Genomic DNA, 15,059 nt, shown 5'->3' on the forward strand with positions numbered 1-15,059 from the left:
CATTAACCTGTTAACACTACCAGGACTTCTGTGTAAACTGGTGGGGCTATTCTTTGGTGATAAAAGAGTATAATAAAGCTTTCAGCCAGTCAGTGGGACTATGGCCATTTAAGGGGTTAATACAAAAGCTAGTGGTTTTATGTCAATGTGTTACAATGTTACAACACCTGGTTTTTAGAAGTGAATGCTTAATGGTGCCAAATTAGGTGAGCTGGTGATGGAAGTTAACAAATCCATGTGCTGGAAGCTTTATTCTTTAAACTAGCTTACAAGATCACATAGCTCACATTTGGTCAAAATGAGAATGTCTTGTAAACTCCAGATAGTCTGAGATACTCTAATGAGATACTCCTGTTACTATCCTGTGCTTAGGTGCCTAAAACATCTGCAACATACTCTACCTAGAACTGTGTGTTTCCTTTTTGTTTAATGTAGTTATTGCATAATTTCAAGACTACTGCTAGTTTAAAAAGTAAAATGATCGGGAGAGTGAGATGGGCTCACTGAGAGGAAATCAGTTATTCTATTTACTGGTTCAAATATATCAATAGTTAATAGATTAATCGACTATAGAAATAACTGGGACTTGAAGTCCCACTGTGGACCATCAAAATAAAGCTTTCTCCAGAGTGATGTTTTATGGTGAAGTACATGTGATGTGTGTGTGTGTGTGTGTATGTGTGTGTAAAAACAGTCCCAGGACACGGATCAGCAGCTTGCTCTGCGTGTCTCCCCGCAGCTCCTCAGTTATTTTCCCTGCTCCAACAAGCAACTGTCACTGTGGTAGGGTTGCTCCTGCTCCTTCTGTCACCAAGTGAGCTCCGCCGGCCCCCTAAGCACACTCCTTCCTAATTACCCCTCTGAAGTTCACTTCCCAAACCCCCTGCACTCCCCTCGCCACCTACACCCTCACTACGCCAGACCCGCACTACAGCTAGCCTGCCTCCAGCTCCTCATTAACTAATTAACATTGCTCAGGGTGGGAATGCGTACAATATGCTGGCTTAATGATGGAGTAATTTAGAAGTGATTTGGAAGGCATTTCTAAAGTGTGTGTGTATGTGTGTGAGAGAGAAACTAAGATGGAATGCCGAGTACACTGGGAAATTGTCTGGGAACAGAGCCTATTTGTGCTTGGAGTGCTCTGGGAAAGGCATTTCAAACAGCTCTGGAGTGTGTGTATTAAACAGTGGAAAATGATGGAGTCAGCGCAGCTCGGTGTGAGTAAAGAATCCCCTACTTCCCTTCTCTCTCTCTCTCTCTCTCTCTCTCTCTCTCTCTCAAAGCTTCTCCACTGTCATCCCTCACTCTACCGCATGGCTCTGGATTAATGGAAGGGACAGGAGAGACCGTGCGTGACAGAACAATCTGCACTGTGCCATCGCTACTGTCATTTACCACCGAAATAGAATGAACATACATACACACACACACACACACACACACACAGTTGTAACTACAAGTTTGCATACAACCATAGATATGAACAGAAACGTTTTGCACAACATACATATTTAATAGCATAAAAAGAATAAAAATGCACATACACCCACTTAGATTATTAATTCTGTGGTGCTGAGTAGCTCTATAAGGCCTCTTACCATCCTGCCGGTCATCATGATTGACTACAGTTGCTTCTCAGTACCCACATAAAGAGGGGTTTGCACTCATTGGCTTAACCAACACGCAGAGCAATGGGAAAGTCCAAAGAGTTCAGTGCAGATCTGAGAAGCATGTTTGTAGATTTACAAAGTCAGGTACTCTCTCTAATCTCTTGGAGCTCTTTCTAAACAACTGTAGGTTCCAAGATCATCAGTTTACACAATCCAAAGGTTATTAAGAGGTGTAGACTCTTTGCCTAGGGCTGGAAGACGACCCAAACTGTCTCCCTCAGCTGAGAAGAAATTGCTTCAAATAGCCAGGAACATGCCAAGAACCAGCAAGGCACAGACCTGTCATGAACTGGAAGCTACTGGAACACCAGTGTCACGAGACGCTGCCGTCAGAGAAAGAAGACCCTGCTCCAAAATAAACATCTCCAAGTTCCACTAAAGCGTGTGGGCAGACTCACCCCAGTGCCCATGTAGAACTCAAACTGCACCAGCGAGCCACTTGCTCTCGGCCCGCTTGTTTGGTTGGCAACAGAGTTGCAAAGGCAGCGTCCACACTTACTATAACGAACCATGCTAGCAAAGCACCCGCACCAGGGTTCGCTTTAATCGAACCAACATTCTGTTAAGTAAAGACCCTGCATGTATAGTATTGACTGAAAGCTCAATATTGCCACAACATTCATGTCCATGATGATGAAAGAGAAATGTGTAAAAGCCTGTTTCACTCAGATAGTCTACTCTTTCGCTCCCTCCAAACACTTGTTTTCAAAAGCAGAGAGCTGCATGATTAGAGAACCGCCAGCGGAGTTTATTAGCCCTGACTTCCCCATTTACTCCAAATTGTCCAGTTCATCTCCTCTATAATTAAGATACGAGCCAGCAGATGCTCGAATGCATTTTGTTCATTTTTATGTTGTTCATTTATGGTTAAAATGATTTAATATGGCATTTTTAATCAGACTTTTGTGTCCTGTAACGTATACTCAGATGTGCTGAAGTGGCAGGGACCCAACATTTATTTAAAACCATGCATGTAGAAAAGCCAGAATCCTGACATGTTGCTAAATGAAGAAAGTGAATTCAAAGGAATCCTCCTCCAGAGGAATAGCCTGGATCTAATTATTAATATTCACTTTTAATTAGAGCGGGAGAGAAAACAGGCGCAGAGGTTATTTTTCATCCCTCTGCACCATCCAGACAGCATCTTTTGTTACCTGCATTCTTCCGATGCCTGGATTTCCACAGTGGCAGAGGAAACAAAGAAAGCCTGTCTCCAGCTACGCCAGGCGTCTGAATGGAATCTAAATAAAAGTTTCATCATAACAACGATATGAAGAGAGAGAACAGAGACTGCAGGGCCTGGAAATGGATTTGTGCAGTTAGAAAGGCGTTTCCCTCTAAACACTGACAAATAAGGGTGAAATATGTTAGTGATGGGACTGATAAAATTTCATAAGTCGATAAACACAAGCTAATCCCTTTTTTCTTATCCGAGGTCTATTCTTGCAAGAATGGGAGGGAAAACGCTCTTATCTTAGAAATGGAAGAGGAACGTCTAAAACACATTGCATATATGGCATATTTTTCTCTTATCCTGAGCTGAATATTAAATTGTGGATATTTGCATTGTATATAGCACCCGGGGTCAAAGCGCTGACCCTGCAGCCATTTAGGGCGAAAATGGATTTTAATTAAACCTGCATGGAAACGATGCTAATGAAAGTCTTCTGAATAGTCGTGGCGCTAAAAGATGAAAGGAGCGCTAATTGGTCACACTTCTGTAAACGAAGGACACAAGACATGCAATTACTGACAGACCTCCGGCGTACAACAGCACTAAAGAAGTCCCTCCGTGTGTGCCATTACAATTATTCCGTGAGCAGAGCTCATCCCCGTTATGTATTTCACTTTGTCAGTTTGATTGGAGCACCTTTTCCTTTTTTTCCCCCTTCCCCTTCTTCAGGTGGAATTCACCACCAGGGAGCATAAATCATGTGTGAGCGACTGGACAGCAAACAAAGAGAGGAATCTCTCTCTCACTCTCTGCACACCTTTCAACCAAGTGATTAATGGAACATAAAATGCATTCATCATCACTAATGTCCCCTTCCTTAAGACGCAATTTATGCTGATGCAGTGAAAACGGGACCATACGTGCCCGAGCAATGGTACCGGATCAACCTTGAGACTCATTGAGCCTCACACTCAGAGCATCTCTTTATGGGCGACCGCTGGGCCATTAAACGTATTATAAAGTTATTAGAGCTCCTCATGGCGATGTTCAGTGGTTCGTGTGTAGGACCACAATCCATCTCAAAGATCTTAATAACCAGTGAGGAATGAATTATAGCTACACAGTGGGACACAAATGTTGGGAGGTTGAGTGATGTAACTCCAGGGGACACACAGAAACATTTGCAAGCTTAAAGTAATAGCATGGCAAGAATTGTGTTTCCCCCCTTGCCCCAAATGCAGTCCAATCAGACAAAACATGTCTGGTATTCGAAGTCTGTTTAGTTTTTAATGGAGCTTCAAGGCTAATGCAATGTAGTCATGTGGTATATCATCACAGGACCTACAGGTAGATATTGCCACAGTTAATGTCAAAGTAAATGCATCCCTTGCTGTCAAAAAACAAAAATCAAAACCACAACATTGTATGTACTCATATTTGCCGGAGAACACCTAGACAAAGACCAATACTTCCGGAGCAATAGGTTTTGGACAGATGAATGCTGAATCTGGTCCTTTTTAGGCATTTTTGGCATTTTAAGACATAATAAATGTGCATCCTATATTTCTCCTCACAAAAATGCATTTCTAATAATTACATTTTATAAATGTTTTTTCATCAGTTTCTGTCCAGTTGTTTAGTTATATTACCTCCATCTCTCAATATTGTTCAACAGTAGATCAAATGCCCATAAATTTAAATTAGCGACGTCCCGATCCAGACAAATTTGAAAAGAGTGGGTACTACTTTAAACCCAATCCACAAGTCTGCTTGTAAAGAACATTCTTCCCTAACCGGCAGCAGTAGTAACATTCTCAGAAAGTGAATAAAAAAGTAAAAAAGTAAAACTAAAACTATGGCTGAAATGCCCTGTTTTACCAGCGGGAGAACCACACACATCTTTCTATGTTTTTTACCTTAGGACACCCACGCTATTGAAACCCAAATCACAGCACATTCACCCACTATAACACAACATATATCAGTCCGGAGTGTGTACCACTACACACACACACACACAAGCTGATTTGACTGCAGTGTTGTAAAGGAGCTGGGAGCTGAGTCAGACTGGATTATAATATTTATAAACACTCTATAAAACATTTCATTTTAAGAAAAGTCTCCACTAAACTAAATCAATCAGTCCATTATGTCTCATTATAAAACCTGCTACTAAAAATAAAGTGATTTTACTGAATGTATTAATCAACAGCTCATTTTATCTAAACTGAGAGGCTGTATTACTTATACAAACACATAGATCGGATTGGCATCGGCTGATAGTCAGCACACTAAGAGCCTCGAATCAGGAGATAAAATAAACTGATCCCTAATTTAAATATGCTAAAAACAAAAACAAAAAAGGTTTCTATGGGGTGTCCTTATTTTCTCACATGACTAACAAGCTAAAAAGTCATGAAAGCTTAAGTAGACAATTAGCCTTGTGCAAACTTTATGCTCAAATCATCACACACTTGCCTCAAGCTGTTAAGCACTTCTACATAGACTTGCTTAAGCAGCTTTGAAGACTTGTAGTCTTTAAAACTGTAACATGTACCAGGTGCCATGTTGAAGCCTGGTGTCTTTTGTCTACACTGTTCTACAGACAAAACAGGGGAAGTTCTTTTCTTATTTCACCTAATCAGACTCTATAATGCTTCTTTCCCGCTGCAGAGATGCTGATCCTGTTAGTTGTGGCTTTATGAGTCTTTGTCTGTTTCAAGTGCACCTCAGAGACTATGAGCTCAGTGTCCACGGCTCACGCTGCTGTGAGTGTGCTGTGCTGTGTGCATCTTGTCCTCACTCTCGCTCCCACTCTCATGCTCTCTTTTTCTCTCTATTTCTTCCTGCTCTTAGAAGGTAGTTATTAGTGGGCTGTCAGAAGGAGGACTGCACTGTCCATTAACCCCCGCCTCATGCCCCCTGCTGAAGACACTCTGCTGATGGAAGACATAACCTGCATTACTGGGGTCAGCGACAGCTCTACACACACACACATACACATTGTCTTTTTGTGCTTTCAGTCTCAGTGTCACACAATGTTTCCTATAGTGGCCCCTGCAATTTGAGTCCTCCTATGGACACAGAGTTTTAATCAGTCCGGGGACATTCTGCCCAACCTGATCCACAGCAAGTTTAGAATCTCCGCTCAGCTACAGAGTAACATCCCCTTCCGTCCTAACCCCACTGCAGCCCAACAGTTCTGTAGCTTGCCAAAGTTCTGTCTGATCCTGACTGTAGCCTGAAAAGGTTCTGTCTGAACCATGACTGTAGCCCAACTACGTTCTATCCGATCCTGACGGTAGCCTGACCATGTTCTAGGACGTTCTAACTCAAACCCAACCCAAATGTAATTCAACAAAGTTTTGTCCCAACCTAATGAAACTCTGCCCCAGCCCGACAGTGGTCCGTTGTGGTCTACTGGCGGTAAATTAGGGACGTCCTGATCCAGACAAATTTGAAAGGAGTGGGTACTATCTATTTTAAACCCAATCCAGTTCCAAGTCTGCTTGTAAAGAACACTCTTCCCTAACCAGCAGCAGTAGTTAGGACGTTCTCAGAAGGTAAATAAAAATGTAAAGTAAGTAAAAAAACTTAAACTTGTTAAACTTTAGTTTTACAAACAAAAAGCCCAATAATAAATATTATGTTACCTTGTGCTGACAATGACATTCATCATCAGTCTCTGAATTAACACAGCCACAGTGATTAGCCACACCAGAAGTTTATATCCCACCTTCCCTAAAGCCACTGTAAATGCAGGCCGAATTCACAGCCTGACAAATCTTCCAGAACCTGACTGAACCTGGCTGAACTCAACATCGCTAGTCAGGTCCCATCAGGTACAGACAAATATTTCAAGCTATACTAAGCACCTAACCAGATACATGGTGTCTCTGGGACAAGAGACAAAATAAAGGACTAAATCGCAGTTCAGTCTTAAAGGTACGGTGACTGACATGAGCACAGAAATCTGGGTTACATAAGCGGTGTCTTCTCACACACTCAGTGCCACAGTCTGTCAAGCCTCTGCAGTGAAGATTTTGCAGTAGTAGAGCCTATAAACAGCACACGAAAGAGGAATCCAACTTGTTCTAGTCTCAACTCCACTGTCGAGTGACGTGAGCATCTCGGCACTGACCTCTCATGCACCTCCTTACGAGTCTTGCAAGAGAAACAGTTTTGGGAAAGTACGACTTCTCCTCATGCACAATTCATGCAGCTTTGCCTTGCTTTGAAGCCACATGTGAGGGCAGACGCATCAAGAATGCAGCCCTATGAAAAATGGATGCAGTGGGATGTGTGCGCTGCTATTTCGATGCTAAGATAAGAACCGGCAGAGAGGGGGTAGTGAGAGAGAGAGAGAGAGAGAGAGAGAGAGAAAGACTCTGCCGGACATCATGTTCTCACACTTGGGGGAACGGGAAGAGCACCGGAGCAGAGGTGGAGAATCAGGAGATGCAAGCAAGCACACTTATCTTGAGACAAAGAGCAGCAGCAGCAGAATGGGATAAACCTCCAACCCTAGCAGACAAGTGACTCAATGCCCCAGGGGAGGTATCTCCACGCGAGAGGAAGGAGGACCCGCTTTGATTCAGCTGAAAATAATGAGAACGTGGTGGGCAAAGAGGAACGAATGGGATGGGAAAAGGAAAAAAAGAGCTCAGAACAGCAGAAATCTGCATACATGCAAAGCGCTAGAGGTCTTCCCTTCATGTATGTCCCTTCTAGACATAATTACAAGTGGATTTCTGGTACTCCACTTCTTGCTTTGATGCTTACCTTACCTCATAGTTTCCATCTTTCAGTATAGTGAAGAAAATGACCCCTTCACTGGCCAATATTAGATGTGGTAATAAGGGTCAGAGGAAATGCTAAAGAGCAGATGAAAGTAAATCCACATTAGCTTTCACTGCTTCACCTGCCCAAAGGCATACATGCAAAGCTATGCACTAGAAATGAGTTTCTTGCATTCCAGATGACCTCAAGACTGACTAAAGGGAGGAGGAGTGATGGAGTGAAGGACATTAGAATGTGATTGCTTCATTTCTAACACATAAATATACAGTGGTTAACGTCTTGTGTTAGATTGGTTAGTTTCTTGTGTTAGTTCAGTCTTCGGTTCTTCCAGTGAGGTCCTAACCAATTAGAGAGGTTTGTTAGCTAACACAAATTGTGCTCCCTCAGACTCTGCCAAATGCAAAGCCAAATGGCACGGGATGTAGACTAACTGTAGACTAGGGTTAGGGCTAGGGTAAGGGAATAGGGATAGGGCTAGGGTAAGGGTTAGGAATAGGAATAGGGTTAGGGATAGGGTTAGGGTTAAGGGTTAAGGGTTTAGGGTAAGGGATAGAGATAGGAATAGGGATAGGGATAGGGATAAGGCTAGGGCCAGGGCTAGGGTTAGGGTTAGGGTTTAGGGTTTAGTGTTAGGGTTAATTTCTAGCAGTCATCAGGTCTTCTCTGAGTAAACAGAATGCATTTTTGAAGTTCCATAACTGACAGCTGGTATTTTTGGTTGGAAGAGAATGCTAAAGAACAGATTACGGCCGCTTCAGTCCAGCCCAATGTGCTTCATTCACAACTGAGCTGCCTAAAATCAGAGAGAATACATTAGGTTGGATTACATAAAAAAAAAATCAATGTTTTGTTTTTCCAGTACTGCCTTACGGTAGTCACCATCGCTCCTGTTTTATAACAGCTCTGTTCTGCATGTTTTAGTGTTTTCCAGCTCTAATATACTTCCTTCAGCTCAACAAGCACTTCCTAATGAGTTAAACAATAGGACCAGGCATGTTGGGCTAGTCTTGGGAAACACAGCTATAATTTAAACATGCTCTAGCATCTAAAAACAAAATGTTTGGAAGAGGCCTTATGTTGCCACATGTATTGTGGGGAGTGAAGGTCAGATCCATAGCAGGTTGGGGAAAAGGATGGAGGAGGGGAGGGGCAGCTGCTGTTCAGGCTGACTGGTACACAGCAAGAATGACTAAGTGAGAGAGAATGAGAAGGGTGTGTGTGTGTGTGTGTGTGTGTGTGGTACGCAGTTTATGTAAGCCTTAATGTGTGTGTGTAAACTGTGCTCAGGCAAGGTTGTGATTCAAGCACTGAGCCGCCAGCAGAAGAGACTACACACACTTACTCACACACACACACACACACACACACACTCAGCTGCTGCTTATATAAACATGAGTATATCACATATTCATAAGCCTGCTCTAAAAGCACAGTTCATACTCATCACCCCTGTTCAAGACCTCAGAGAGAAGAGGGGCAGCATGAGAGCGCCATGATTTGCCTATAGGAGAAAGGGAGAGAGAGAGAGAAAAAGAGAGAGAGAAAAGAAGGAGGGTGTTATAGAGAAAGGAGAAAGAGACAAGTAGAGAGTGGATAGGGTGGAGGGGGGGGGAGAGAGTGATGAGAGCAAGAGACAGAGAGAGAATAGAAGGTGAGATGAGAAGGAAGAGAAGGAAAGGGGGGTATTGAGAGAAAGAGGAGAACGTGAGAGAGGAAAAGTGATAAAAGAGAGAGAGAGAGAGAGAGAGAGAGAGAGAGGAGATAGATGGGGAGAGAAATTGAGAGCAAAAGAAAGATATCAAAGAGAAAGAGAAAGAAGGAGAAAGAGAAAGCGAGAGAGAGAGTAGGGGGTTGGGTGGAGATGGTGAGAGAGGTAAAGAGAGAAAAGGCAGACAGAAGAAAATCAAGGAGCACGAAAGAAACATCAAGAGAGAGACAGAGACCGAGAGACATAGAGAAGATGGAAGGGGGCTATAATGAAAAAGTACTACTAAAAATGTTTCTAATAAATGATTGTGCCAAGTGTTGATGGCTGCTTCAGTCTGGACCAATGGGAATGCTTTAAGAACCAGGCTCCTGGATGAATGGAGGGAAAAGGAGAGAAATTATTCCTCACTCTGGAACGAGTTCCAGTCTGGAGCTTATAAACCAACCTCCTCACACATCCTCCTGCAAGCGTCCTGCTGCCTCTAATCCTCTGGCTATGTGTGGGTAAGTGGGCTTAGAGAGAGTCAAGATTCTGTTTCTGGAGCACTGAAGCATCTTTGTTTGGATGATGCTTGGAAGTGCACCTCACTTCTGAACATCCAAGAATGATGAGTTACAAGAACATTCAAAGCAGATGAGTAAGAGGAGATGAAGGATTGAAGAGAAAAATATGTGTGTGAAATCAAAGTGGAGGTCAAAAAATGGGGTCAAAAGACCAAGTCCACTGACAATGTCCACACAGGACAGAGACTTGCTGGACAAAGAGAGGAGGTAGAGGAAGGAGAATAAGGACAATAGACATGCGAGAGACTTCTGGGAACAGAAGCAGGAGTCAGTTCAGGGAACAAAGGATTTCTGCCGAGTCCGCTCTTAGTGCGGCACGTTTACACGCAAGCTAATAAAAGCACTTCGAGGAAGGGAGAAGGAATAAAAGATGGCATGTGGGAGGGATGAAGAGGAGAAGGAGGGAAGGGAAGGGACGGGAGGGGAGGGGAGAAGGGGAGCTTCAGTGCTGCTGAGAGGAGGAGAGGAACAGGTGCATGGTGCCATGTATGAGTGGCACTGACTGGCACACAGCACAGACACAACAAACTGACCTGGTGGAGCATGACCAAACGGGAAAGAGAGCGAAGACGAAGGGAACAGAGGAAGCAGAGGAGGGAGGATAGGAAAGAGAGTGTTAAAACTCCTAGGATGAACTAAAACACTGAACTGCGAACCAGGTCTTCTTGTCCAACATCAGTGCCTGACCTCGCAAATCCGCTTGGACGGAATGGACACAAATTCTTGGGGAAAGTCTTTCTAAAAGAGAGTCGTCTGTCATGGCCATAGAGGGAAGGCTGGAGTGTATCTACTAATTAGGATCTCCAACAAGCTCATGCAGGTGTGATGGTCATAGGGCTGGTCAATATGGTAAAAATACTATATCACAATATTTAAAAAATAATTTAATTGATCACAATACATGTAAAACATCAGTAACGACAGATCCTTAAAAAGTATGATTCAGATCTATCCTCTCCTTTCATGAATACAGTGATTTTTATTCAACATCTGCTGCACTTCATCTAATTAAATCAGTCTAATCACACTGTCTGTAATGAAACCTAACAAAATTGATCACAATTCGATACAATATTGTCATATTGCCCAGCTCTAGATGGTCAGATGTCTAAATAGTTTTGGCCAAATGGTGTAGGTAAAATGCATATATGATTGGGTTTACATGGGGAGGTGAGGAAATGGAATTTTACCACAGCATGTCTTTAATAGTAATAATGCCAAAAAAAAAGGCTTATCTCAGAATTCCAATCAGAAAATCTTCCTTTTCCAAATAACAGAATATTTATTAACATGTTCAATTGCTCAGGAATAGTATAACCTGGAGTTCATTTTACAGGTCATTTTATAGAAAGTAAGAGGTGATGGAATTGTGATGTAGGAGTGTGAATTCCGTAAATATGACATGGCAGGGGAATATTCGGAGAGCAATAACCTTACTAAAATACTCTGGAAATAATTACTTTACCCCACCTACCCCCAAATATCTCAAATCGTCAACCAGTGTCTGAATGAGCTTCTTTGGTATAGCTATGAAGCTAATGCAGCCAACAGGTGCAATACACATGCACATCTTGGCTGATCATCTACATGTGGAAAAGGGAAAGTGGGCTCGGAGAAAGTTATGAATTTTTGGCCAAAAATGTTCATCCAGAATCCCCTCTGGCCAACGGTGTGGGCTACACAGCCTATTTCTTTACACAGTTATCGTGGAAAACAGCAGCGACAAAGCCTATCACTCCTCCATTGCCCTCCAGGAATTAGTGCAAAGCGTGGAAAGACACCTACAGTAGGTACAGAAAAGGATATGAAACACACACATACAAATGTTGTTATCTGGTCTCCCCATAGGCACGTCAGCACATTAGGAAAGAATAAAGACCACAAATGCGTCTCAAGGGAGTGTGTGTGCATCTGCATGTGAGAGATAAATACATTGTGGAATTGTCTCTTCATTTGAGCACTGTGTTAGAATAAAGACCTCAGATTCCTCCTGAGGGAGTGTATGTCTGTAGGCAAGACAACGTATGTGTGTATGCGCCTTTGTCTCTGGTCCTGGGTAAAGCAACGGACCGATGTAAAGGCTTCTATCCAGCATGGCTGCATGCTGAACTAGCCCAACATTCCATGAGATTCCGATTCCCCATCTTCTGAATGTTCTGAACGTTCAGTATGTGAATCATGGTGCAGTATGCGCTCTCATGTCTACCGGATGCCGCTTCAGCAGCAGTTTGAAACCGCCTCTCTTGTTTCCTCCAGTATTCAGACAATCGACAAGATGGCATCACAAAAACAGTTTCCAGGTTATGGAGGAGAGGAGGAAGATTTGTAGGAAAAAGCAGTAACGCTTAGAATGTTTTTACACCTGGAAGTCCGGATCAAGATTCATGTTTTCGTTACATTGAGTACATTTGATCAGGTTAGTACTGCAACTTCCCGAGCACACTTAGGAACTTCGCATGATATCTCTGTCCAAGTTATATAAGTCCAGTCGGCATTTACATTTATGGCATTTAGCAGACTCTCTTATCCAGAGCGACTTACAAAAGTGCTTTACTGTTTACTTAAGAAAAACCTCAGCTAGTTTGAATAGACAAAAATTCAAAGATACCTCTAAGTTTAGACTCTACTAAACACAAGTCAGTATGGAGATCATAGTACTCCTTACTTTGCCCAAGTACTCTTGGAAGACGTGGGTCTTCAGTCTGCGTTTAAAGACAGCGAGCGACTCTGCTGTTCGGACACCCAGGGAAAGTTTGTTCCACCACTTCGGTGCTGGGCCGAAAAAAGCCTGGGCGCTTGTCTTCCGTGGATCTTAAAGGATGGCTGGCCAAGCCGAGCCGTACTTGAAGCTCGAAGAGCTTGTGGTACAGATCGGGGGGCCATTCTTGGCTTTGTAGGCCAGAAACGTTGAAGACGACCCAAGCCACTGCATTTTGGATAATTTGCAGGGGCCAGATGGTGCGCAGAGGGAGACCAGTCAGAAGAGAGTTGCAGTAGTCAAGTCTTGAAGTGACAAGAGACTTGTGGCCATACCTACAGGGGATGCGTCTCCCTTATACTTTACACTGATTGGTTTGTAGAGAGGCGTGCATCTGACATCTGTGTGTTGTCAGTTCAGCAGGTAACCTTTCCCCGGAAATAATAATAAGAAGTAACAGATTCAATTTGTTGCTGCTGTGCTGCTAATATTATGGCATTACTATCAGCAGAACCAACAACTAAGTGCAGTACTGGAGTCTAGTCTGAATTCACTTAATGAACATGCCCCATTCACACCTGGCATTAACATGCGTCTTGGGTGATCCGATCAGAAATGACTGCCAAAACGCAGACCCATTCCCCCCGGGCATTTTAGATACGTCACCTGTGACCGCTTGCGGACGGATTTCTCACATCATTCCCGCTGGAGGAGGGGCATTACGCACATTAATAATTAATTCATCAAGATGAGGCACCTTGATTCGCCTGTGCTCCATCCAAAAGTATCACCTTTATTCATTACTTATTGTGCTATTGTAGCATGCTCAGCTAACTCGTGCAGATGGTGGACAGTGTGGTCTCGAAATTTTTTATGTATGTTCCGGCTGGGCCACTGACCTGGTTGATGCGGGCTGTGCTTTGCTATCAGGGACCCACTGAGATGCTTTGGTGTTCACACTACAAGAATAATAGTAGCAAATGCCTGTTTCTGCTATCCAGGCACTGTACACTGTACAGGCAAACTACACAGTTTAAAGCAACTGGAGATGTCAAGACTGTGCCTGGAAGAGGACGTATGTCTATATCGACCACACACCCACAGTAAGGAGGATGGTTTGAGTGGCTAAAGAATTTCGCAGCTGGGAATTTTCAGACATTAGCCAGAAAGTCTCCCGAACTACAATCAGACGCCACCTACAGAACCACAAGTTGTTGGGAGGGTTGCCAGAAGAAAGCCTCTGCTGTCAACACACTCAAATGTCTACAGTGTGCCAGATGTTTCTGAAACTTGCAGTTGGACCGTGTTCTGTGGTCAGATGAGACAAAAATGGTTTGTCTTTTTTTTACAAACACCAGTGTTGGGTTTGGCGTAGACACAAAGAATGCCATGCAGAAAAGTACATCATCCCTATGGTGAAATATGGAGATGGATCTGTGAGGTTGTGGGGCTGTTTTTCTTCCAAACGCCTTGGACAACATGTTCAGACATGGCACATGGTATTATGGACTACATCAACCAGCAGTGGTACAGTGGGCAATGGTGGTTTAGCAGTTAGAGCTCTGGGCTATTGATGACAGGGTTGTGGGTTTGATACACGGGCTTGGCAAGCTGCCACTGTTGGGCCCTTGAGCAAGGCTCTTCACCCTCTCTGCTCCCGGGTGCTGGAGTTGGCTCTGGGTGTGTGTTCACTACCACAGATGGGTCAAATGTGGAGGATGCATTTTCCTGTGCATAGTACAGTGACAGATTACCTTTTTACCAGCAGATATTACATCAATACCAATCAGCCTCAGCCAAGAAGCTTAAACTGGTAGGATCTTCCATCAGGACAATGATCCGGAGCACACCTCGAAATAAACGCAATAATGCTTCACTGACCACAGAATAAAAGTTTTCCATTTAGGGTGGGCAGCCATTGCTGCCATTGCCTGGGGACCAGGGAGGGTGAAGGGTTTTGCTCAAGGGCCCAACAGTGGCAACTTGCAGAGCCCGGGTATCGAACCCACAACCACTGGGCCACCACTGCACCCAAGAACTACTCCTACAACCATTGTAATACTCATGAGGAGTGTCTGACACCAATAAGCTACCAAATCAGAATAACCGAACAGAGTAATCTCTGTCTTACTTTATAATATAATAAACAGTTATTAGCTGTCCAGTCTTTCATAACTCTTTATAGCAAAAAGCCAATGGCATACTTTAAAGGCAGATAGAATTGTGCATCATCAGCATAGCAGTGAAATGCAATAGTATGTTTATGAACAATATAACCTAAAGGTAATATGTATAAGGAAAATAAAACTGAGCCTAAAATGAACCCCTGAGGAACTCCTCAAGAATAACTATATGATGGAGCAATTTATTGACTCACAACGTAAACGTAAATGTTGTTTATTGTATCTGACCAACATACAGCCTGTGTATGGAACAGAAATGA

At 43.3% G+C, this 15,059-nt stretch overlaps 1 protein-coding gene across 1 annotated transcript in view; it reads right to left on the reverse strand.

Moving 5' to 3' along the window:
- Positions 1-15,059, reverse strand: part of pik3r3b (phosphoinositide-3-kinase, regulatory subunit 3b (gamma)) — a 220,248-nt gene that overhangs the window by 166,725 nt on the left and 38,464 nt on the right. The window lies entirely within an intron of this gene.

Source organism: Salminus brasiliensis, chromosome 7 (genome assembly GCF_030463535.1).
Source record: "Salminus brasiliensis chromosome 7, fSalBra1.hap2, whole genome shotgun sequence".
Taxonomy (NCBI): Eukaryota; Metazoa; Chordata; class Actinopteri; order Characiformes; family Bryconidae; genus Salminus; species Salminus brasiliensis.